We start from the raw sequence: 27,625 nt of genomic DNA, 5'->3' as shown, positions 1-27,625 counted from the left end.
ACGGCCGCATACTGGCATACTGGCTACGCACTGTGTTATCTTCATCTCAAGATTTTGGTCATTATACCACACATCTTCGATGTTTTCCTTAAGCTGTTGTATTGTGGTATTATTCCGCTGGTATATTGCTGATTTGAGGTATGGCCAACAATTTTCGATGGGGTTAAGGTCCGGTGAATTGCATCGAGCTCAATCTTGCATTAAGGTGTATTCGTCTTTCGGAGACTTCAGGGTTTCTAAATATAGCAGCAAAACGTTTTCCAGCACGTCCACGTACTGGACAAAGCGCATTGTTCCCTCAACAAAATGTAGCGGACCTGGTCCCTCTGAGATTATAGGTATAGCCCCAAACCATAACACTGGGGGGTGTTTGATCCTTGGAAGCACACATTCTTCAGAATATCATTCTGTGGCTCTTCAGCGAACATAATTTCCTGTTTTTGTGACCGCTTCCAATCGGCATTCATCGCTGAAGATGATCTGTAAGAAGAAAAACAAAACCACAAAAAAGTGTGAATATTCACATCTTACTGCTATTTGACAAAGGAAAAAAATGTTTTTTTTTTTAACTTACTTTTTCAAAAAGTTCGCGTCGAAATCTCTGTGTGCCCAAAGCTTCCGCCGATTTCGCATACACGGAGTCAGTTTTGGCTTTTTTGCAGGCCGTCTCTATTTACTCCAGATTTCCTGAACCTCTCTTAAAATCATCAAAATTCAAGCTTCTCTGTTCCAGAGAACTGTTTGGACGATTTTGCGATACTGCCTGGTTGAGGTGATGCGTTCTCGGCGACAATTGTGGCGATTGTTTCAAGTTACCGCTAAAACGTTGTTGGCTTTTTTCAACTTTTTGGCAACATTTACCACAGACGCCTTGGATATTCCAACGGTTCTTGCTATGTCTGCACAGCTCAAAAGAACTGCAATTTGTTGCTTTTGTCCCGAAGTCAAATCCGACTTTCGGCCCATTTTCTAAAAAAAAACTGGTTAAATTCAAAAAAGGATAGTCCACGTGACAAATTCAAAAGATTTGCATATTTTGTACTTACTGTTGTTATATTTTAGATATATGAAAATTCACTATTCAATTCTTTCACTTTTCAGACGATCTCAATTAGTTTTTTATGCTCTTCACACAAAATCGAATTGATTCAGACTGGCACTTGCTCACTTAACTTTTCACTTATAAGTAAAAAAAAACTCATCCTTTTCCAATTGCCAATTGACTGGAAATTCTTAAAAACATCAAAGAACAGGTTAAAACCCCCTTTATACTCTTTTTTATTTGCAAAAGTCCAAATTATATTGATATTTAAAGTTTTCAGAAAATATGCCATCGGTCATAATTCAATGACCAGGTACTGTACTTAGTCCTGCCAGTGTGGTGTAAATCACCTCGCCTAGCTCATTTAACGGTAGGCCCTGGAAACATGCTGTTTCGATAGGTTGGGCCCAGGGGGAGAGGGGTGTTAGATGAGTGGGTATCATTGGGCATGTGAAAAGGGGGTTAGTGTTGTGCGGGGTGCCTTCACATGCTGGACATATGTTTAGTATGTCGGGGTCGATTCCGAATAAGTAGGAGCTTAACCTGCTACAGTATCCAGAACGTAATTGTGCCAAGATTACGCGAGACTCTCGGGAAAGTTGGAGCTCTTTGTCTGCAATAGGTGGTGGTTGGACTCCGATAACGGCATTCGGGGGTCGGGAGCTTAAGAAGTTGGTAACTGTCTCCCGATTGATTTGTCCTGACGTGCCCGGGAGGTGGATCGGGCTCAAGGAGGTGTCTGCATGGGTGGTACGTACTGTAACACCCTAATAAGATCTTGCTGAGCAGTTTGTTGTGCTTCATAGTTAGCAACTGAGCATTGTCGTGTAGGTGGTAAAGTGGGGACATCAGTAGACATCCCGTCGCAGTCCGAATGGCAGCGGTTTGGCAAGTCTGAAGCTTCGTCCAACTCCCAAGATTTTGAGGTTGTGAACAGTCGGTATTGGTGTGTCGTTGACTTTCACCTTAAGTTGCAGTTTGACCTCCTTTGTCCCGGTGGTAAAGAGGGTCGCCGTGAACTTCGTGGGGGAAAGTTGTAGATTCCTCGCAGTGAAGAAGCGAGAAAGGCAGCCGAGGTAGTCGTTCACTTTGGCGTACAGGCTGTCAATGTCATTCCCTGAAGATATTATCGTGCAGTCGTCAGCGTAGGAGACCAGGAAGACTCTCTCTAGTGGCTGGGAGAGTTCTGAGATGTAGAAGTGGAAAAGCAAGGATGAAAGGACACCACCCTGTGGGATTCCTTGCTTGATCTTCCTCTGTTTGAAGATTTGGTCTCGAAATATCACTGACGAATGTGGACCACTCAGATAGGTCGCTGACCACCTCTTCAACCCTGGCGGGAGTGTCGACTGTAAAATATAATCTACTAGCGTGGCGTGGCGGGACAGTATCCAAAACCTTCTTGAGATCCAGCGCTACTAGGACAGTTCTCTCGCAGGAGCGAGTTTGGTTGAGCCCGCGGCTTCTCTGGGTGTTTACGGCGGTGAGTGCTGTGGTGGTACTGTGCCCTCGTCGGAATCCATGCTGGTTTGCGGCTGGGGTCAGGTGTTTCGTACAGAGGGAAGGTGAAGGTGAAGGACTTCAAGAATCTTCACTACTGGGGAAGGAGAGTTATCGGCCGATACAACTCTCCTTGGTTGGCGGGATTCCCAGGTTTCAATAGTGGGACTACTCTCCCTGAGTTCCACTTGTCAGGAATTACGAGAGTGATAATCGACATATTAAAAACCTTTATGAGGTACTCTACTCTAATCGACCCAGGTTTTTCAACATCAGCATGTAGGTATAGTCCGTCAGGGCCAATGGCTTTAGATGGTTTCGTATGGTTGATGGTCCCCTGAACCTCATGACTGGAGAGAGTAAGTGGCGCATTGTTATTAAGTTTTTGCAGCCGTCTGGTGGCACTACGTTTGGATCTGTCGAGCGGGAGATGCAGAATGAATTGCCGGCTAAAATATACCACGCATCTCTTCGCAACCGTTCAAGATGATATCCACCTTGTCGTTATGCTTCGTCGGGTTCGACAGGGCCTTTACGGTGGACCAGAGCTTACTCACACCAGAGGTGATATTGCAGGCCTGCAAATGTTCTTTCCATTTAGTTCGCTTATGTTTCAGTTGCCGGATCACTACATCGGTGGGGATAGGGAGAGCGGCGAAGGTGTCCTCGGTAAATTCCGGGAAGCCGGTTCAATTAGCTTTGTTGAAGTTAATGTGTGACCGGTGGTCCGGTCGAAGTCGGCAGGTCTCTCGAGCGAGATGATAATGGGCAAGTGGTCTGATGCAAGCGATAGCATAGGTCGCTATGTTAAGCTATTTATCAAACTGTCGCTAGCACTGTTATGTAAGGCCAGCTGCTGCAATTGTCCACTACCCTAGTGGGAGCGTCGTTGTTTACAGTGCTGAATGTCGAATCGTCTATCTGCTCTGCCAATAGCTGTCCCCTACGATAATTTGGCCGGCTTGAATGCCAAAGATCGTGCTGCGCATTAAAGTCACCTACTACCAATCGGTTTTCACCCCTGGTGAGCGCACCAATTTTAGAGCTAACAGAGGGTAACAGCTGACAGAGGGTATATAGATATTGAATATTTCGAGCTCGGCATCACCAGACCGGACAGCTATAGCTTGACATTCTAAGGTACTATCCCTGCACTCAATGCCTTCATCCATGGGACGATACTTCACTGTGTGGTGGACTATAAACGCTAGGCCTCTACCGTTGTCTTGCTCGTGATCCTTTCTGTGCACGTTATAGCCATCCCTGGTGATCAGCGAGGAGCTAGTATGCAGTTTTGTGTCGGCTCATGAGGTCGACCATTTCGTCTATCTTGCTCATGAGTCCACTGCAGTTGAGTTTAAAGCTCCTCGCGAGTATGGTCGTAACTCGGGGTGTGAGGGACGCATGAGTTTGCCTGCGTGGTTGTTGCCGTGTGTTCCGCAGTTGTTGTTGCAGCCTGATGTTGATGGGCGGCCGCGCCAGAGGTGGCTATTGCGGGTGCAGAACTCTGCAGCAGGGGGCAACGTAGTCGCGTGTCCCTTCACGGGTTGTGCGCAGGTCAGAGCGCCTCCGAAAGTGGCACCAGCCATTGCAAGAATCAAACTTGACTGATGTCAGGTTCCGAGGAACCCTGGTCTGACGTACAGTGGCCGACATAACTATGCATACCCTACCTAAGGGAAAATTCAAACACAAATATTTTTTTCTATTATATCATTCAAATCTAGATTAACTTATTAATTTATTTCTAATATAGTAATATAGTCTTATAGTCTATATATATAAAAATTAAGCCGAAACAAGTGTGCATTTGTCCGGGGTAATCTCAGCAACGCGTGTAAGGAAAACAATGAAAGTTTCACACATTGTTGGCGTTGCTTTGGCAAAGGTTTTTGTGAAGTTTGGTTGAAATGCAATAACGCGTATGTGTGCGGTGCGTCGGTTAAGTGAGTGTGTTTTTGCTATTTGCCGCACGTATTTTTTGTACCGCACATAGCATTCATTAGAATTGAATACATTTTGGTCGTGTGTCTGGGCCGATTATTATGAAATTTGGTATATATATATATTTTTCCACGGTGAAGGTTAGTATGCTTATTGATTCCACTCGCCGCCAGGTGGCGCTGCCGAAGGCCAAAACGAGGACCCGGGTAACCCTAGGATGTGTTTTTACATTGTGGGTATAAAATCAAAGCTATTGATGAGTGCTTTAATACAGAGTATTTTTTAGATCTCTGAGTGACCAGGGTCTCGAGATATAGCCGAAAAGGTGGACCAAGGTACCCTTGAATGTGTTTGTACAATATGGGTATCAGATGGAAGCTGTTAATGAAAGCTTTTAAGTGAAGTATTTTTTACTGCCCGTTTCCGGGATAAAGAAAGGAGATGGAGCTGGAGATGGAAGAGGAAAAGGAATAGCTACAGGAAGAGGAAGACCACTTATTACTAAAAATTAAAAAAAAAATTCTAAAAAAATTTTAAAATGTTATATATACGCTTATTATATAAACGTTAATCTGAAGTCAGTTATAGTGAAAAATTCATTGTATCATTGCCGGCGTGATTGGTGATCGTTTCCTTAATTTTTGGAGAAAAGTTATGCTAATATGAGATATTACCTATATCATTCATATATTTACGTATTAATATGTCATTTTTTTTTATCCATCAGCTGCTGAATTTTCAAAGCAATTATTGGATATTGGAAATGGCAAAGTTCCTCTCGATAATTTAACTGGCTTAATAACTTTACAACCAAACTTTTGTCAAATAAGTCAAACGAAAGAACAGTTAATTCAAAGTATTTTCCCAAATTTTCAAAATTACAAAAATCATGATTGGCTTAGTGAACGAGCCATCATGGCTGGCAAAAATAAAGATGTGAATGAAATAAATGCGGCTATTTTGGCTAACATACCAAGTCCAGAACAAACATACCGATCCGTTGACACTGTTACAAATCAAGATGATATTGTAAATTATCCCACTAAATTTTTGAATTCCCTTGATTTACCTGGATTACCGCCACACATGCTAAGCTTGAAAACAGGAGCACCGATTATTATGTGGTGAAACATAAATCAATAAACAAACAACGACTATGTAATGGCACTCGATTAACAGTTAAGAGATTGATGAATAACATCATTGAAGCAACAATTTTGAATGGAAAATACTCTGGTGAAAACGTTTTAATACCACGAATACCAATGATACCATCGGATATGCCGTTTGAATTCAAACGTCTTCAATTTCCTATTCGCCTTGCATTCGCGATTACTATTAATAAGTCACAAGGCCAAACTTTATCAATTTGTGGTATTGATTTAGAATACCCATGTTTTTCTCATGGCCAACTTTATGTTTCATGCTCAAGAGTTGGTAAGCCATCGGTATTGTTCATTTATTCAACAACGCATGGAAAAACGAAGAATATTGTATACCAAAGAGCATTACAATAAAAAAAGTAATAAAGTAAATCACATCAAACGTTTTTTAATTGCTACTACTATTTAAAACTTCTTTCATTACTATTCATGCGGGAGAATTTTTAGATAATACACACAGTATTTTTCGGCTTAATTTAATTAATTAATCTAGATTTTTTTAAAGACGACCAGCGGAACGGGCGGGTTTTCGCTAGTAACATTATAAAAACACAAATCAAAATATTTCAATTCCAAAAACAAAATATTATATTAAATAATATTGTTTTTTATAAATGCCCAGAAACTTGTACAGACAAAATTTGCGTACCCTTGAAGCCTACTAGTAATAGTAAAATTAATAACGTTATGCAAATGACTCAATACTTAGTGTTGCCGCCTTTTGCGTTAATTACAGCCAAAAGGCGGCGTGGCACACTGTGAACTAATCTCTTAAGAAGCTTATTCCAGGTCGGCAGTTTCACATTCGACGATAAGGCCGGCAGGGGCCGCCTGGTGGCGCAGCAACATCTGGCCACATACCGTGTGGGCCACTCCTAATGTGTCTCAAGGCCTGAGCAGGTCTTAAGATAGCACCACCCGTTGCACTTTTTGCGCTTAACCGAGGTGGGGTTCGGGTGGAGCCGTTTGTGGCATATAGCAGTAAAATACTTCTCGTCTAGGGTTCGATACCAGCCTTGAAGAGAAGTACTTAGAGCACACTTGCTGCGTAGAATTGCTCCAGTGACGATAATATTGAGGGTGAGGTACGGGACACTAGACAGGGCTAGTTAACTTAGGCGGCAGCTCTTGGTCGGGAAAAACCCGAGTCATTCCGATAACGTAGAACCAGCCTCTGCCAATTTGCTGCGGCATAAGCACGCGCAAAATCGTAACTTTTATGTATAGCTTAAAGCTCTGGCGCAACGGCAAACGCAGTAGGACTGGTTTGGTCCACTGGAAAAAGTATATCACATAACGGTCTCCGGAGACCCAAATAAATACGCGAAGTGCATTTTTTGTTGCTCTCTGTTGACATGTTTTTTCTATTAATGGTAAGTGTCATTTGCTTGTCAACTGTATCGCAATAGCCACCGATCGATGAATTACCATGCCTCAAAATACCTAGATCACTTTCTAAAACATACATATATCAGTGTTTCATCGGAGCACATTTGGCATAACGTTGCAATTCTTCTTGTTCTTCTTAATCGGCGCGATAACGGCTTATACGATTTTGGCCGAGCTTAACAAAGCGCGCCAGTCGTTTTTTTTTCGTGCTAACCGGCACCAATTGAACACACCAAATGAAGCCAAGACCTTCTCCGCCTAATCTTTCCAACGCAGAGGACGCTTTCCTCTTCCTCTTCTACCACCAGCTGGTACCGCATCGAATACTTTCCAAGCTGGAGCGTTTGTATCCATTCGGACGACATGACCCAGCAAACGTAGCCGCTGGATCTTTATTCGCTGCACTATGTCTATGTCGTCGTAAAGCTCATATAGCCCCTCGTTCCATCGCCTGCGGTATTCGCCGTTGCCAACGTGCAAAGGTCCCAAAATCTTACGAAGAATCTTTCTCTCAAACACTCCAAGCGTCGCTTCAGCGGATGTTGTCATCGTCCAAGCTTCTGCGCCATACGTTAAGACGGGCATGATGAGAGCCTTGTAGAGTGTTAGTTTTGTTCGTCGAGAGAGGACTTTACTGCTCAGTTGCCTACTTAGTCCAAAGTAGCACTTGTTGGCAAGAGAGATTCTACGTTGGATTTCAAGGCTGACATTGTTATCGGTGTTAATGCTGGTTCTTAAATAAACGAAGTCTTTTACTAACTCGAAATTATAACTGTCAACAGTGACGTGGGTGCCGATATGCCAGTGCGCCGGCTGTTTGTTTGAACACAGGAGATACTTCGTTTTGTCTTCGTTCACCACCAGACCCATTCGCTTTGACTCTTTATCCAGTTTGGACAAGGCAGAACTAACAGCGTGGTTGTTAAGGCCGATGATGTCGACATCATCGGCAAACGCCAACAATTGTACGCTCTTATAAAAAATTGTGCCTGAGCGATTAAGCTCTGCGGCTCGTACGATGCTCCCCAACATCAGGTTATCTGAAACCTCGTTTGGTATCAAACGGCTCGGAGAGGTCCTTCCCAATTCTGACGGCCCTGCTGGTGTTGAGCAACGTCATCTTGCATAGCCGTATTAGTTTTGCGGGGATACCAAATTCAGACATCGCGGCATATAGGAAACTCATTTTCGTACTGTCGAATGCAGCTTTGAAATCGACGAAAAGATGGTATGTGCCCATTCTCCTTTCCTGGGTATATTCTAGGATTTGGCGTATTGTGAATATCTGATCGATAGTGGACTTTCCAGGTCTAAAGCCACACTGATAAGGTCCAGTCCGTTGGTTGTGGGCTTCAGCCTTTCACACAATACGCTCGCTAGAACCTTTAAGGCGATTTTTAGAAGACTAATCCCGCGTTAATTGGCACAAATTGCAGAATCACCCTTCTTATGGATTGAACAGAGCACACCTAAATTCCAATCGGCAGGCATGCTTTCATCCGACCATATTTTCCATAGAAGCTGATGCATGCGCCTTACCAGCATCTCGCCGCCATGTTTGAATAGCTCAGCCGGCAGTCCGTCGGTGCCCGCGGCTTTATTGTTCTTTACCCGCGTTTTCGCTATTCTCACCTCGTCATGGTCGAGTAGCGGAACGACAATTCCGTCGTCGACGATTGGGTTATCGGAATGTTGACATTCTCTGTGACATGCGCAGCTTTCACTGTTTAACCGGTTCGACAAGTGCTCCCTCCAAAATTTAAGATTGCTCTGTATGTCAGCCACCAGTTCACTGTCTTTGTTCTTACAGGAAAACGCCCCGGTCTTAAAATCTTCTGTCAGCCGCCGAACTTTCTGGGAGAATTTTCAGGCGTTGTTCCTATTGGCCAGCATCTCAAGCTCTTCGCACTCACGTATTTCGGCCTCTTGTTTCTTCTTTCGGATAATACGTCTCTTTTCCTTTCTGAGCTCTCTGTAGCGATCCCACATGGCTCGCGTTGCGCCCGATCGCAGCGTGGCTCTATAGGCGGCATCCTTTCTCTCTGCGGCAGCATGACATTCGGCAGCGGTACGTAGGGAACGAGAAATGTTGCTCCATTGCTCGCGCATGCCGGTTTGTTGGGCAGTGCTCTCTGAGAGCAGGAGTGAGAGTCGAGTGGCGAATCTTCTGGCTGTCTGTTGTGATTGCACCTTTTCGATGTCGAACATTCTTTGCGTAGGTAGATGTACGTTTTCTGTTGCACTGATTCGTGTGCGGAGTTTAATTGCAACACGGTAATGATGCGAGTCGATGTTGATTCCTCGGATCGTACGTACATCTAATACACTAGAAGCGTGTCGTCCATCTATCACAACATGATCGATCTGGTTTCGTGTTTTTCGATCAGCAGACAGCCAGGTAGCTTGGTGTATCTTTTTATGCTGGAATCTGGTGCTGCATACTACCATGTTTCGGGCCCCGGCGAAGTCGATCAGCCTCTGTCCGTAACCGACTGTTTCGCTGTGCAAGCTGAATTTTCCAAAAATTCCCTCTTTGCCCACCCTGGCGTTGAAGCCGCCAAGCGCTCATAGAAGAAACCTTTGGTCGCTTCATCCTTCTCTTCCGCCGGGGCGTGGGCGCAAATTAGCGAGATGTTAAAAAAACGGGCTTTGATGCGGATTATTGCGAGACGCTCGTCCACCGGAGTGAACGACAGTACTCGGCGACAAAGTCTCTCTCCCACAACAAATCCGACACTGAATTTGCGCTCCTTTACATGGTAGGTGTAGTAGACGTCGCATGGTCCTATGGGTTTCTTGCGTTGCCTTGTCCATCGCATCTCTTGGATGGCAGTGATGTCGGCTTTTACTCTCACGAGGACATCAACCAGCCGGGCAGAGGCCCTTCCCCATTAAGGGACCGGACATTCCAGGTGCATTCCCTCAAAGCAGATTCCTTATTTCGTTTGCAGGGGTCGTCATCAGTAAATGTAGTTCTCATCCGAGGCTTTGTAATTCTTTTCATTAGGGATTTTTAGGTGACGGGGCCGAAACTTAGTGCACAACCGGCTATACTAGAATGCTTCGCCTTGTCACGTTATCTCACTCCCGAACGGGTGTTCGAACGCTACCCAGAGGATACGTGGGCTAATCCCGGACTTTGTGAGCTGCTTGAACCATATTCAGAAGAATCGTCCTGGCCACTACCAAGTTTATGGCGATTAGTAACTTTCCCCACTTGCGTGGACTTCTACACATGGAACCATCCTCCGTTGCGATTATTGCCTTAAAATTAAGGCCCGTGTTAAGCGACGACAAAGTTCTGTTAACTGAATCTGTAATCTTGTTCCTGAAAATTCCTAAAGGAATATATTTTTCTGAAATGTTTTTATAATAATTCATTGCAAAATGAGCAGCAGCTCTTATATTCTGAGAGAGATTTTAGTGAACCTAAACTAGAATTGTCCGAACCAATTGCCGAATCAACAGTGGCCGGAAAGTATTATTCATGTTGCATTTTTTATTATGGTTACGTAATCTTTATTTATATATTTTAATAAGTACACTAATTTTGCAATGCTGAAACTTCAACAGCGTTGAAAAGGCACTTCTCAGAAGCTCTTAAAAACGGCAAGGCACTGTAATCTTAAATATGCCCAAAACACCAGATTCGAAAGAAAAAATAATAATAATAATATCACTTGAATGTGGTAAAAAAGTCGACTTTATTTTTAAACTTGCACTCTTAGGTAATTGAAATAGCAGAATATTGAAAAGCACTGGTATTTAATAAAATATAATTATTTAAATGCATTTTTATTTTCACTTTCAGATTTTTTTGAAAAGAGGAGCAAAAAATCACAAGTCTTGAAAAAATTATTAAGATCTTTCTGTTATAATTCACAAGAAATAGTCTTGAATAATTACTTGCAATTATTTTTTAAGAAAATTCTCAGGGATAGTTAGATGCTATCGTGGAGTCAAGGATTGGAGACTCCTTTCAATTTCACTATTCCATCATTTGGTGAGTTCCTTAGCCTGCCGTATTATTCTTCGTTTGGAATTTTTCTTTATAAGATAAACCGCTTACAATAAGTTATAGTGATTATTTTGCGACAGGCCCCACTTTGGGCACCAACTATAAGATCAGACTTCCGCAACCACTATGTCCCGATTTACACACAGAAACATCTGGAAGAGAGATACTGGAAATTTTATTTTGATGGAAATTCTCATTTGCGTTCACATGGGCAAATTGGTTTTCGGGAATATTCCTTGCTTTTAACGTTTACTTCTTTGCATAGGATATATTTTACAATCCACGAAAATGTAAAGCGGAGGACGTTCGTCAACAGTTTCTTAACACTAAACCTACTATGACGGGTCAAATGACCCATTTTAAACTTTTTTTCAGAAGATTTTGGAAATAACATTATTAAGTCGCCGTTTTCTTTCACGACTTTTATTAAAAAATACATCGAATGTATTTTTCAAATTTACTCCTCTCTTGCTAATTGTTTTACAGAGAAATATATGTGATCTGCTGTAACTACCGTAACGGGTCATTTGACCCATGCACAGATTGTGTCTCTTGATTGAGCCGTTTTTCCTATTACGTGATATATTTCGCTCCATTGAGTTATATTTATCGCAGACTGACGGATGAATAGCCAATTTCGTTCTACTACAAGCGAGCGTTACAGTAAAAATTTCAAGTTATAGTGCTATTTTGTGAATCAACAATTCTTATTTGATAATTTTACATATAATTCTTATCTCAAAAATGTCCAAAACATTCAAGATATTTGAAATCATTGGAAGTTATAAATAACATAGATGAAGAGTGTTCGGAATTCAGTGAGGAGCAACTGTCACAATACAATAGAATAATTCATTTGACAGTACAGATGAATGTGAGTCCTCAGGTAAAGAAAGCGAAGGTAAAGAAAGCGAAGACGAGAAAAATACCGTTATCGAGTTCAGAAAGTGAAAAATATGTGGAAGACCGATGTACTGAAATTGCGCGTGATGGTACAATTTGGCAAGAAATAGAACAAAGCTCAACACCTGGACGTTCTCCAATTTATAATATTTTTGTATTTGGATGTTGTAAGCCCGACAGCGTATGCCAAACGAAATATAATGATATTATATATAAATATAAAAAAGCCTCTCGAGTATTGGAAGCTCAATGGAATTTTACTCCTGCAAAAGTAAATGTATTTATTGGTCTTCTATGTATATGCACGTGGCTTATATCAGGCAAAAAATTAGAACATTTCATATCTATCACTAAATGGGGTCTAGCCAGCAACGAAGCCAGCGTTTACAAAATGATAAATTCGCTCTAATCTCAGAAGTATGGTACAAATTCATCAAGAATAGCCAAAATTGTTAGAAGCCTGTGTAACATGTAACTATCGATGAACAGCTCTTCGAAAACAAAATAGATTTACACAATATATGCCGAACAAACCGAATAAGTTTGGTATCAAATTTTGGCTAGCATCTGATGTCAGCACTAAATACATCATAAATGGATTTTCATATTTGCAAAAGGAAGAAAAAAGAGGTGCTTCAACTCCGCTTGCGAAACTCGTTGTTCTCAAACTAATGGAACCGTTCACAGGATGCGAAAGAAGCGTCACTACAGATAATTTCTTTACAAGCGCTTCACTCGCTACGAAACTATTAGAAAAGAGAACCACTCTTTTGGAAACGATTCGCGGAAGCATAAGAGAACTGCCCAAATTAGCCAAGTAGAAGAAAGATGGTGCGCCACGCTTCTCAACAAAACTATATAAATCGAGTCATTATTCACTTACCATTTATAAAAGTAAGACAAACAAAAAAGTGCTTTTACCAAGCGCAAAACATAAATCTGTAAGCATTGAAACATATGGCAAGCGTATACCAGAAACGATACGATTTTACAATAATACTAAGTACGGTGTAGAGATGACGAATCAGATGGCCAGAAAATACTCAGTGAAATGAAAATCGCAAAGATGGCCTGCGCAGATTTTCTTCAATATTCTTGACCTGGCTGGAATCAACTCAAGAGTTTTATATAGAGAAACAATCGACAAAAACATCTCTAGATAACAATTTTTATTTTAATTAGCTGAAGAACTTGCCGAAAGAAGATTTTCAACAGGAGCAAAAACAAAGCAAAGAATAAACTATTTTTATGTTTTTTAAATTTAATATATAAACTATTTTGAATCATTAATTGAAAACAATTGTTTCATTCATGTACCAAATTGGTCTAATTGATATCGCACCCTAAATACAAAAGGGTCACAAGTCAAAATTTTCCACACTCGAGCTTGACATGTTTACAGTAGCACAGAAAACAAACTATGTGACATATCACGCTGAAATTTGCCATGTAAGCTTATAACAGTCCTACCAAAAAACAAAAAATTTATTTTTGCCATATGTCATCCGCAGACCGTTTTATTGATAACGTCTCGTTCATATTTGAGCAGAAGTACATTTTGAGTTGTGACCCTTTTGTATTTAGGGTGCGATATATTTTTCGCTAGACTTAGTAATATATATAACATTTTAAAGGCGGGTCATTTGACCCCCTTTGGTAGGAATAGGAATACATAAAGTATCGGTAGGTTTAGTGTTAAATATGTGAATGAAGAAGGCAAACTGGATTGGTTAAACAATAAATAATAAGTTTTTTTTACATATACTTATATATATAGATATTTGTAATTGAAGAAAAAAAAATTACTTAAAAACATCTCATATATAAATAATTAACTTGAGTATCTAGAAATGGCGAAAAAAAATTAGAATTCCGCATAAACATGTTCCAAAAGTTGTATAAATCATACCTACTTTACTAGCAAAAATCATGCTGTCCGAAGCAGCGTTCTGCTATTTATCATAATCGATTTCTTCCATTTGATTGGAAACCAACTTTTTCACACAAAAAAAGAAAACGAATGAAGCAACTGTTAAAAATTGTATTGCAACCTTTAAAATTCACAATACGAATAAGGCGCAGAAAGCGTGTCGCCAGTACGTCCGTCCTCCCACGGCCAAAGTGCTTTCCTTCCTTTTTTCACTCAACTTTTCCAATAAAATGTATTTTAATATATTATATAGTATTTAATATATGTATTTTTTTATGTTTTTGAATGGGTTATTTGCCATTTACGGTTTTAGCAGAAAGAGTCAGATTTGAAAGTATCCACTCTCAAAACTTCTTTTTTCGGCCTGGTGTTGTCGATAAAAAAAAATTCAACCGAATCGTTTGAGATTTTAATTTGTTGTTCACATCAATGGCTATCGCCCGTACTTGAATCATATTATTATTTCAATTATTTCGTATTTTTTTGATTTGTAATCCGCGCCATTTTGTCAAAATTTTTTTTTTCTTATTATTCTACGGGACATACATGGCTACAGTCATACTGATTAATAATTTTTTTTGATTTTGTGTTTCAGGTAAATAGAAGAGCCAAAATTAACAACACCGTCCAAGTCCAAGGGAGGGTCAACTTCAGCGCCATTTTTACAATTATTAAAATTAAAAAAAAAAATTCCATTTTTGTATGTAAAAGAAGTTAAATAAAAAGGTTAAAATATGTAAATTTTTTTTTTTTTTTTTTTTTTTTTTTTATTTTACATTGCGACTAGTTACAAAGAAAAAAATTTATTAACTAACGAGCAATTTGTTTAGAATTTAGAAAATGAGGTATATACAACAGTTAACGTTAAGGTGTGGTTAGTACATTAAGTCTTTGGGCTTTCTGCGTTTCAGTCTTCTTCTCCAATTAGCTGGATTAGCGAGAATAGTGGCCTCCGTATTGACGTGGTTTTTTAACCTTTCATCATGGGCTTTTGCTATCTTTTTTATCGTGTCTACCACCGAGTCAATATTTAGGTCGCGTTCAAGATCGGAGCTACGGATATACCACGGAGCACCGACTGCACATTTAATAATTTTGTTTTGGAGCCTTTGTATAGATTGAATGTTACTTTGGCTGGAGCAACCCCATAACTGTGCGCCGTAGGACCATACAGGCTTCAGAATTTGTTTGTATACAATTATTTTATTATTGGTGGATAGTGCTGATTCCTTTCCCATAAGCCAATACATATTTCTGTATTTTAATTCCATTTCTTCTTTCTTTTTCTTTACATGGGCTTTCCATCTTAGCTTGGCGTCTAGAGTCATGCCCAGATACTTTGCAGTATTTGAGTATGGAACCTGTCTACCATTTAAATATATTGGAACATATTTGATTTTGTTTTGGGTGAAATTTATATGCACAGACTTGCTTTCATTTAATTTAATATGCCATTTATCGGTCCAGTCGTATATTTCATTTATGGCTAATTGTAATTGAGATGTCGATGTGTTTTCCGTGTTTCCTATCGAAAGAATAGCTGTATCGTCGGCAAAAGTAGCTGTTACGCAGTTTGAATTGCATGGCAGATCGCATGTAAAAAGCAAATACAATAAAGGGCCCAGTACGCTTCCCTGGGGAACCCCTGCTTTGATTGGTTTGAGACATGAATATGAATCTTCTTGTTTTACTCTGAAGTAACGGTCGGATAAATACGAATGTAGGATTGTGGAGTACTGCTTGGGTAGCAACGCATTTATTTTCTTCTGTAGCCCATAGTGGCATACTTTGTCGAACGCCTTGGATATATCAAGGAATACCGCAGAGCAAGTTTTTCTTTCTTCAAAAGCATTTTCTATTATTCGCACTATCCTATGTACTTGATCGATAGTCGAATGCTTCGTGCGGAATCCAAATTGGTGCGTCGGTATAATTTTTTTGTTTTCTATTATTATGTTGATCCTTTTGATTAACAATTTTTCCACCATTTTCGATAGTATTGGAAGAAGGGAGATAGGCCTGTATGATGTTACATCGTGAGTATCTTTACCTGGCTTATTGAACATAACGACTTCCGCTGTTTTCCAATATATTGAAAAATATTTCAGCTTAAATGTGGTGTTGACGATATTCGTCAATACAGCAATAATATTGTTCGGGAGCTGTTTCAATATTTCAGCAGTAATGAGGTCGTAGCCTGGCGATTTTTTTATCTTAAGATATGAAATTTCTTCTAATATTTCGTCTTGTGAAACCGGAGGGATCTCATTTATAGCATTGCTATCGCCGTCGTGATCCATATCATCAGCCATTACCGATCCATATGGTGTGAACGTCTCCTCGAGGTAGTTTGCGAATGTATCTGCTTTTTGTTTATTTGTTTTGGCCCACTTATTGCCATGTATCTTGATGGGTGCGTTCTGAGATAACGGTTGCTTTAATTTTTTAGTACATTTCCACAGTGAATAATTTGTCTTTCGTTCATTTGTTAATTCTTGCAGGTATTTTGTGAATGAACTGTTTTTGTACGCTTTAATTTCGTCGCTAAGTGTTTTGGTTATTTTATTTAGCTGAGCTTTGTCAAGAGGTGATCTTGTTTGATGCCATCTTCTTCGTATTTTCCGTTTCTTCAATACCATTTCCTTTATTTCTTTGGTATACTTGTGACCTGAAATGGTTTTCCTTATAGTTGGTGTACTCTGCCAAGCTGCGCGTTGGATGTTATTTGTCAATCGAAGTACTTCGTTATCGAGTTGATCCTTTGTGCTGATTATCGGCAGGTGGTCATCTGGGCCTTCCAAAATGTGTTTAAAGTAATCCCAATCGTTACATTTTCGTGCAGTGTTAGATAAATAGGAGAGTGATCTGATGACATATCCATGCCATTCTCAATGTTTACATAAGCGGTTGATACTTTTTTAGCGATGAAAAAATCAATTAAGTCCGGTGTTTTATGTGGATCAGTTGGCCAGTACGTTGGGCTGCTCGTCGATATAGCAATGCATCCTGTCTTCTTAAGTGCATCGTAGAGTTCTCTTCCTTTGGTTGTTGTGAGTCGCGATCCCCAGTGAGTATGCTTGGCATTGAAGTCGCCACCCATTATAAATCTATTCTTGTGGCTGTTTATCAGTTGAATATATTGGGCGCATTTGATTGTATGTCGTGGAGGGCTATATACCGCGGAAATTGATATTGCAGTTTTGGCGTATATCGTAACAGTTGTTACCTGGAATTCTTCCGTGAATATTTTTTGGTCTTCGTGATGTTTCAAGTTTCTTTTGATGATAATTGCACTCCCTCCTCTTGCACGGTTGCTAGGGTGGATAGTGTGATAAACACTAATTTTTATTGATGACTCCTTTGTGAAGTGTGTCTCTGCAATCAAGCATACATCCACCTTTTGAGAATCTAAAATAAATTCCAGCTCTTTTTGGTGCTTTAAAAGCCCGTTTGCGTTCCAGAGCATTAGTTAATTTCTCTAGGATCAATTTCAGAATGTTATCTTCCTCAATTTTGTTAGCCTTCAATGTTTCTGCAAATGTAAGCACCTTTGGTGCCGTATCTGATGATAGCAGAGTTTGCTGTTTATTTTCTGTTTCAGGTAGCCCATCTTTTTTATCGGCTTCAGCTACTTCTTTGTTTGGGTGTAAAGTTCCGGTAGTAGCTGTATTTTTGTTAGTTTGCTTGTCACGTATCTTTTGTAACTCTTTTGCTACAATGCAACCTCTGTAACTAGCCGGATGGGCTTCTCCACAATTGCAACATTTCGGTTGATGTTCCTCCGGTTTTGTGCAGAGAGAAGTTTGGTGCTTGCCTGCGCACTTAACACATCTAGGTTGCTTTCCGCAGTAGTTATGGGTATGACCGAAGGATTGACAGGACTTACATTGAGGTATAAACGTTGGTTGTCTAACTGGTTCAATATTGACTACTGAATGCAGTATGGTTTTTATATTATAAATTTTATTTATGTCTTCCGAAGTTTCAAATGTAAGAAGGAACATATCAAGCGGTTGCTTAGTTTTCCATTTTAATTTGTTTATCGCGTTGGTTATTTTTAATCCCTGTTTATTCAAGTCGGAAATTATATCCTTGGGGTCACATGAATGGTGTAAATTTTTGGCTATGACCTTAATTGGTCTTGATTGCTTATCTTCATAAGTGTACCATGAAATATTTTTATTTTTCAGTGCCTTCGTAATTTTCCTATAATCATTTGGGTCCTTGGTGGATACTTTGTAATATTTGTTGCTAAGCAGTTTAATTTGAAACTCTTCGCTTGCCTCAACTTTCGCTATGTTAAATAGCTGTTGGTAATTACACTCTACCGAGACCATTATAGGTGGAGGTCGATGGGCCTTTTTTTTTACTTCCTTGGTTTCTTGAGGATTTTGAATAATTGGTGGAGAAATCAATAGTTCGGGGGAAGAATCGGCTTTCCTCTTTTTGCTGGATCTCTTTTTGAGTATCCATTCCGTTTCGCGGGTTAGCTCTTCTTCATCGGTTTCATATATTTTATCATTTGCATTTTCTATTTGAAGTGCATTTTTTCCAACATTGGATTTTAATTGGCAATTTTCCGATTTAAGGTGTACTACTTCTTTTTTAAGATCGGCGCATAGCTTTTCCAAATTTTTTAATTTCTCTGATAACTGATTTATTATTGTTTCATACTGGTTATTTTTAGTTGCAATTGGCTTTGCTTGATTTCCGCCACCTCCCGGTGGAGGTGCACGATCGTCTCCCATAATAACGCAGAGTTTAGTTTATGCGATTTACTTAGAAGCAAAATAAGTTTAATCTAAGTATGGTGTTTGTTGTAATCGTAAATCGCGAGATATCTTCAGATACATCCGGATCAACTTTGTTAGTATGAATTAAGCAATAAATACATATATATAAATTTAAAAGATGATTTTAGGGGTTTTTCAGCATAAACTCAACGCTTATATATGTAGTATGGATAATTGCAAATACGTTAACAGTATGTTATGAAGTACAGTAGGTTCTGTTTTTATGCGGTAGATACGTTCCGCAAGAAACAGCATAAAAAAAAACAGCATAAAAAAAGCTACTAGTTCTATAGTAAAACTATAGATACGTTTCAAATGCTAAAACCGCATAAATCTGAAATAATGTAATAAAATCGCATAAAAAAGGGCACTAGTCCCATATTATAACTATAGATACGTTCCATAGGCCGCATGAATCTGTGATGAGTTTTTGCTTAGCTGGTTTAGAATCTTGTTTATATGTACAATTCCCGATAGGTCGACATGCATTTTGTAATTTAAAAAAAAACCGCACTATTTCAAAACCGCATAAAAAAAAGCCGCATAAAAACAGAACCTACTGTATTGTAATATAAATATATTGTACCAGACAATTTATATCAATTTCTCTTTACCAGAAATTTTTGCCTACTTTTAGGAGCTATTTAATACAACTGCTATTTATTATGTTTTAGAACCACAAGGAGCTTTTACTAATAATACTAAAATATAAATTTCTACAAATACAGCAACAGCTGCTCGGGTCAAAGTCCAACCGTCGTTGACAGCTGGGTAGGAGTCCCACGTAGGAAGATTTGTATTTCAGCACTTTTGGTTGTATTTCACTGGCCAACTTACTGCACTTCAGCTTCCAGCTTTCCCTTCCAATAGGTGTTTTGAATTTCCTTGCTTATAAGTTTTGTTTCGACAGAAAACTTCGAATATTTAAATATATTTGATTCACACTGCACAGAAACAGTCTTTATTCGACAGAGTTGCCGCCTCGTTTGAAATGTAAATGCCGTTTTTTCATTTTTTTTATTGTAAACAAAAATTCCTGAAATTTCGAGCTCTAGACAGACCACCATAAGCGACAAAAACAAACCACTATTCTATTTATTTCCATATATGAGTATATACATATATGTGTGTATATACATATAAGTATATATGTATATATTTGTACGTCCATTCGTCCAATGACCATCTCGTAACTAATATAATTCATATACATATGTATGTTGTATGCTTGTATTGTACTCGTACGTGAATATATGAACTATGTATGCGTTAAACACAAATGTGCAAATCCGTATATGTACATATGGCTAGCCACATTCCTACGTACTGTATAGATGTTTCTATGCTTATATATAGAATGTTTGTATATATTTAAAAAATAACTGTACGTTAGTTGGTGAATGAGAGCTGATAAAAAACATGCTCACGCATATGTGAGAATGGCAAATGAGCCGGCCGGCTATTAGACAACTTGTTTGTTTACTTTTACACTTGAACAGAAGTGATGTTTTCCCTACAGTTAATTGGACGGTTTCGAGAGTAACACAAAACTGGACAATTTTAGGTAGTACTGGTCCCAACAAACGCTGTCAACCGTTTTTATGAGGCGATAACATAGCTGTTATTAACTCTATATATGTATGTATTCTCATACATTTCAATATGTATTTACAGAATGAAATAGATGCAAAGTTTATTAATGTCAGCTTTGGAAAGTGTATGTAGATGACATTGTATGTGCATAGATATGTACATATGTACAAGCCTAATCTGTTTAGTTCGCTAGCTATCACTGCGGAAAGTATTCGCAATTGTGAAAATATAGAATTTTGGGGCTATTGGTGAATTTAACTGAAGCAGCTATTGGGTTGACGTAATTGCAGACTTTTGTATAGGAACCATTTTTTCCTTTCCAAGCTCTTTTTTAGTATCGCTCTTGTTTACATAAACAAAACCTGACTATTTCGACACTCTTTTATTAGTTCTCCCAAACACCTTATCTCCACGACGTTGTCGCAAAGTGTTAATATATATAATAAATATTATAAATATGAAAGATTAGGTTTATTTTTTTTATTAAAATGAGTTTTAACTTAACTCTCAGTGATTACACACACAGAGACATCATCTGAAAGTGAGACACTGGAAATTCTCTTTTGATTTTTCATTCGCGGTCACACGGGCAAAATTGTTTTCGGCAACATTCGTTAGCATCTTTTGACATGTCTCCTGTTCCGTGAATTTTGCGATTTTTTTTTAATATGAAGAAAATAATTCCTATAAATATGGATAAAGAACAAAAATATGAACTAATCAAAAGAATATGACAATGCATTGAGGAGGCGGCAAAATTGAACTCTGATGAAGGCGATAAAGAGTAAGTACTTCTGGGTAGGTACCAACAGGCTAGTCAAACGTCCACATAAGATCTTTAAATTATACTCCAATTAGGATTGGGGAATTAGGGCGTCGCCTATCAAGAGGCCCGAACGGCAATGGATAAAGGAATGGAAAAAATAAGTGTGGTCGCTGCTCGTTCGCCTTTTTGAATAGAGATTTGCTGCTGCTTAATGAGGAAAGCTACAAACACTTCCTATGAATATTAAATGCTCAATTTTATTATTGGTTATTGCTAATGTCGTATGATATACAACACTCTGATACTGCTACGAGTCACGCGATTCCCGCAGCAAACAAAACAGCCAAGGACGTTGCGATGTCTCAGCACATTTATCCAAATAATGTATTTGGAGTGTTCTTTTTAACAAATTAACATACATTTAAGTATAGAGTATTGAATATTTCACAATTAACGACAACTTTTACATAGTTTCCAAACAGCAAACCTGAATGGTAGGCTATCGCAAAGAATCTGACGGGACTAATAATTTTATTAGTCCTGGAGGATGCTAACTGCAAATTTATTTTCGTTGACGTGGATTGTAACGGTCGCAGTAACGATAGTGGAGTGTTTTTTACTAAGAAAGTTAATTACTGTTCTTCAGGATGAGAAAGGAATACCAAAAGCAACTTTAATTGGAAGCAATTGATTCATTCCGTATGTCGTAGTCGGAGACGACACCTTTATAGTCTAAGATCCGGCTGCAGATTTGGTGTAGTCATCACATTTATGATTAGGAGAATAAAAATTCACCACAGTGCCAGTAGAAATGTAGCCGAAAGTATTTTTAATTAAATTATTGTTAATTGATTTTGCGGGAAAAATTTAATTAACCAAGTTTTGAGATAAAATATCGTTCGGTTTACTGCAATAGGTGTAAAGACTTAAAAAAACCGTAGTTGCCGTTGCGCGCTTGGCCGCACCTCTCCGCAGCCAGGTATAAACAGGTATGATTTCGATATATTTATACATCCATAACGTATCTTGATCTGTTATAGATCAAAATATAGCTAATTTTTTTCTCATTATTATGATATACGGCAACGTAATTAAATCTGGCCGCAAGTTAGGGTTGCTAGCAGTTAAAGATGGGAAAAATTGAAGGTTGAGTGAGAGGAAGCTAGCGCGTAACATTACTAGTCTAACAAGGATAGCGATTGCCAGCTGTACGACATTTTAAGGCTAAGAATAAGAAAATAAGAATAATAGTTTTTAACGAAAAATACTTCGAAATTAGCACTGTATAATTTATATTATAACTATAACCAGTATTTTTTGTATTAAATTGAAATTTTACTTACTGTAAGTGTTTTGCAAAAATTTTCAAATTCTTCCTTATCTTTTTGTTTTAAAACCGTAATTTTTTTATGGCACTCTGTATGATATCCAAAATCCTCGGTAGATTCGAAACACTTACAGTAAGTAAAATTTCAATTTAATACAAAAAAATACAGGTTATAGTTATAATATAAATTATACAGTGCTAATTTCGAAGTATTTTTCGTTAAAAACTATTATTCTTATTTTCTTATTCTTAGCCTTAAAATGTCGTACAGCTGGCAATCGCTATCCTTGTTAGACTAGTGATGTTACGCGCTAGCTTCCTCTCACTCAACCTTCAGTTTTTCCCATCTTTAACTGCTAGCAACCCTAACTTGCGGCCAGATTTAATTAGGTTGCCGTATATCATAATAATGAGAAAAAAATTAGCTATATTTTGATCTATAACAGATCAATATACGTTATGGATGTATAAATATATCGAAATCATACCTGTTTATACCTGGCTGCGGCGAGGTGCGGCCAAGCGCGCAACGGCAACTACGGTTTTTTTAAGTCTTTACACCTATTGCACTAAACCGAACGATATTTTATCTCAAAACTTGGTTAATTAAATTTTTCCCGCAAAATCAATTAACAATAATTTAATTAAAAATACTTTCGGCCACATTTCTACTGGCACCGTGGTGAATTTTTATTCTCCTAATCATAAATGTGGGTAAAAATGTGGATTTCAGCATGTACTCGATGACTACACCAAATCTGCAGCCGGATACCGTACTATTACCACACGCAATGTCAATAAAAACAAGTTTTCAATCGGAGACTCTCCCGTGCACGACATGTATGGAATATGCATTTGGAACTTTATCGAACAGACTTCGCGTTTTTCTAGCTCCTATAAGTTTTGAAGTGGCCACTGTATAGAAAATTGTATTAACCTGTTGTGCTTTACACAATTATTTGATTGAAAGTGGCGAAACGTACACTAATGGTAGAGGAACTGCAGAAGCTGTAAGCAATAACCTCCCAACTGGTTCGAATATATTATATAATACGAGAAAAGGTGAAACGGAGAACGTTTGTCAACAATTTCAGTGAAGTAAACAAACTGGATTGGTTAAATAATAAACAACTTTTTTTATGAACATAAATGTAAGTATAAGTTTTTATAATTAAACTAAATTCTAGTATTAATACTTAAGTCAAACGCAGCCTCATATTTTTTAGGCACTTTGGTCTTTAGATTTGTTCTTTACTCTACACCCAGTATCACTTTTTTTGTTGCAGGAGTTTCTAAAAATTAAAAAGAAATTGGAATTTAACATATTAGTAAACATGTCTCATAAGTTTTTTAAATCATACTTACTTTAATAGAAAAAAGCATCCACTTCAAATACTCCATCCATGGGCAGCTGTAGTAAGTCCTTGTCTGATGATGATGATGTTGTTTGTTAATGATGCAGCAGTGCTATGAATGTTTCTAGATTCATGGATGTATCTATTTATTACTGACTGCATTTTCCAAGCAACATTTTATTGTTTGCCATGGTATATTTCTTCGAGTTCATTTTCAATCAAAGTTACGAACCAAGCGTAATTGCGTATATATTTTTTTTTTCAGTCATTGTCTTAAACAATGTGAATTCACGCTGCATTTCATCAAACTAGTTACTTTTCTATAAAAAAAAAAAACAAATCTTAATTTTTGTGTATTAATTGTAATGTTTTGTACCTTTCTTCGTTTTTTCGATGCCTCATCATTTACGCTCGAGCTTCTGTTTCCATAAAAGTTAAGCTACCCGCAGAAGAAGGCTTCTGAAAATCAAATTTGAGTATGTATAACGATACATAAGTATGTTAACGATAGAAGTTACCAAAGCGAAACTTCGGTACTTTTTACAGTTTTTATTGATAAAATTGCTTTGATAAAACGCTGATATTGTGAATGGTGTTTATGGGGCCGATACTGTAACATGATGGTAAAGAAAATGTCGATAATGTCTATAAAATCACAGAAATAATCGAAGTTGACCGGCATGTTAGTAGTCGTAGCATCGCCGAGGTGCTTAGATCGACCATAAAACAGTTTTAAACCGTTTTTGCAAAAATTGTACTCAAAAATAATGAATATAGTTTTGCGCAAACTAATATTCCATTTCCATTTTCTTAAATTTTTTAGTACATTGCATTTTAATATAGGGGTTTTCAGTAAGAGCGCTTCAACTTTTGAACTTTTTTGAATAAAACACAAACGGTTTGACTTGTTTAACTAATTTTTTTTTTTTATTATCGAGTTTGAACATATATATTTAAGTATGAAATTCGATTTCTTTTGCATGACCACCGCGTGCACGTTTTACGAAGTCCAATCGTTGAACCCAATTTTCGACCACTCTTTTGCATAAATCGGCCGAAATTCCAGCAATTTCGCGTTCAATATTGGCTCTGAGCTCACAAATCGTCGCCGGCTAGTTACTGTAGACCAATGACTTCACATAACCCCAAAACGGGACGGCTTGTTAAATGGACCGTAAAATGGTCGTAATGCTCTTAAAGTAGCAGCAACAGAACGATTTTCATAAAAAATTTGCACGATTTGCGTCGTTCGCCCTCCCTATCGGAAAGAAGTTGAAGCGCACTTATTGAATAACCCGTACTTCAGTATTGTCTTGCCTCTGTCTGTTTGAAACATGGTCTGCTGGAAACTACAGTTAATCAAAACCCCAAGATATACCTCGTTTACTTCGATTCCACTTTACTTGGAGTTCTTTATGAAACGTAGCTCCCGCACATATTAGATACGCAGGCCTTTCAATTTTTTCTTTATCGCTAACCATTTCTGCCTCCATTTTTTTGTATTTCCATAAATACTCGCATTTTTGGCTCGGTTCATATATTCATTTGATCTAATGCTGCACAGCATTTTCTTATATACTATTCATTTTTCGACGTGTTTTTGGCCCCACATAGATTCCACTTTTAAAAATATTTGATTATAGTACTTTTTCACACCAAAGAAGAAAACGAATGAAGCAACTGTCAAAAAAAAAACCATGTCACCAGTATAGCCAACAAAAAGCCCTTTTTCTGTCCCATCCGTTATCTTCCCACGAATAAAATGTTTCCCTGCGTAAATCGGGACTAAATTTCTCATAATGAAAATATTTATTTGAAATGTCTCCCATAGATAAGGATTACGGCGGACCTTTTCCAGAACAGACAATTGCAAACCCACGAATTTCTATTCTAGGTGACATTTTTGCACATTTCCCCACTTAAACTATTGATATAATAAAAAAAACAAAAAATAAAGGGACATTGCGCAGCACCGTCAGGGAAAAAAATTATCAACATCAAACTTGCACTTTGTTTTAACGGGCTATAAAACTGCGTTCCCAATTTTTTTTTTAAGTTAATGAAGTTTTGATAAAAAATTGTCGAATTTTTCTAAACTGGATTAATATGGTCTTTGTTAGAATGAGCTATATTTTTTATAGGAAAAAATGGAAATTAAAAAATAAATAAATATTCAAAACTGGTGAACATGTGGTGATTTTATAATTGCGCAACGATTTTCACAGTTGATCGATATTTGTCGTTTTAACAGCAGTTTTACGTTAACTGTAATTTCCAGTGACCCGCTCAAAATAGTCTCGTTTTTAACACACTTTTATTAGCTAGTCCTTGATGATTTGCGCAGAATGCTTGAGGTCATTATCTTGCTGGAAGATCCAGCTCGAGCCTAGGTCTCGTTTGTCCACGGATGGCATCAGGTTTTGTTCCAAAATGTGCTTGTATTAGAAGCGATCCATATTTCCTTCAATGAAAACGAGGTTTCCAGCTCCTGTGGCTGCAACTGTTCCCCAACCCATGACACTGCCACCACCATGCTCTACAGTCGGAATCAGGTTCCTAGGATCCATGGCAGTGTTTGATTTTCTCCAAACTTTGGCTTTGCCGTCGTATCCAAATATGTTGTATTTGGACTCACCAGTGAATAAAACTAGTATCCAAAATTCTATTCCCTTATAAGGTGCTTTTTTGCAAACTCCATACGAAGCTTTCAGTTTTTCTCGCTTATAAGGGGCTTCTTGCGAGGAGTTCTGCAGTTGTTACCTTCATTATTAAGGGTCCTGCTTATTGTACGTGGGTGGACAACAATTTGATACCTCTCGGCTACCTCCTGGGCCAAATCAGTAGCATGTATTTTCGGATTCTGATTCACTGCTTTGCGAATAAAGAATACATCTCTCCGGTTGAGCTTCTTGGGCCGACCACTACGCGGCTTAATCTCCAGAGAATTGGTTGTTTCAAAGTTTTTACAAATAGTTTGTACCGTAGACTTGCTTAAATGCAATAAATCAGCTATTTAACCAAAGGATGTCTTATTACTTCTGTATTCAACAACTAATTTTCTCAAATCAGTAGAGATTTCTTTGCGGAGCGACATTATTCCGATCGTACACTTTTTCAAAAGACAAAATGCCATAAATTTTAAGAAGAATGCAAAGTAGAACCACAAAATAAAATAAACGGTACTTTACAGTTAAGTATTCGCAGAAAAGAACAGCAAAATAAGTGTCCTAATATAACGTATGTACACTTTTGTCAGTGCATTTTTTTGGTTTTTCGTGAATAACTTTTAAAGTAACTACTGAAAATAATTTTTTTTTTACATTTGTTAGACTGTTACAATAATTAGACTTAAAACAAAATTGCATCATTACATTCCTTTTGAATGCTTTAGATCGGGAGAAATTAAGAATAAAAAATAGTTAAAAAAAAGCTAAAAAACACGCTTTTATTGCTAATCGAACTAAAAAGTAGAAAATAAAAAATAGTTTAAAAAAACTAAAAACACGCTTTTATTGCTAATCGAACTAAAAAGTAGAAAATAAATTTTAATGACAGTCATCGACTGATACTCAACGCGGAAGGTTGTGCGTACAGTGTTTCTGGTGATTTATTTTGTGTTTTACTATTTTCAAAGCGTATTCTGCATTTTCATACACACATACTATTTTCTAACCAATTCGAACAGCCACGTGTATCGTTGTGCATAGTATAGTGTAGTGTTTATTCATTATGTCACCCGGGGGACACCCTCTTGGTGATAACAGGTTTTCCCTGTTATCAGCAAGCCCAAAAACTAAAAGACTCAAAACGCTATTAGTGAAAACTTTCCCACATTACCAGCCATTAAAAAAGATAACCCCAAATACTTGGTTGCAAGCGCCATAAATTCCAACCGGCCACTT

General features: G+C 38.1%; 1 protein-coding gene across 1 annotated transcript in view; it reads left to right on the top strand.

Annotated features, from left to right (window-relative positions):
* LOC129250617 (uncharacterized) overlaps nt 1–27,625 on the top strand; it is a 46,918-nt gene that overhangs the window by 15,632 nt on the left and 3,661 nt on the right. The window lies entirely within an intron of this gene.

This window comes from Anastrepha obliqua, chromosome 6 (genome assembly GCF_027943255.1).
Source record: "Anastrepha obliqua isolate idAnaObli1 chromosome 6, idAnaObli1_1.0, whole genome shotgun sequence".
Lineage (NCBI taxonomy): Eukaryota > Metazoa > Arthropoda > Insecta > Diptera > Tephritidae > Anastrepha > Anastrepha obliqua.
This window is presented reverse-complemented; position numbering and strand designations above follow the sequence as displayed.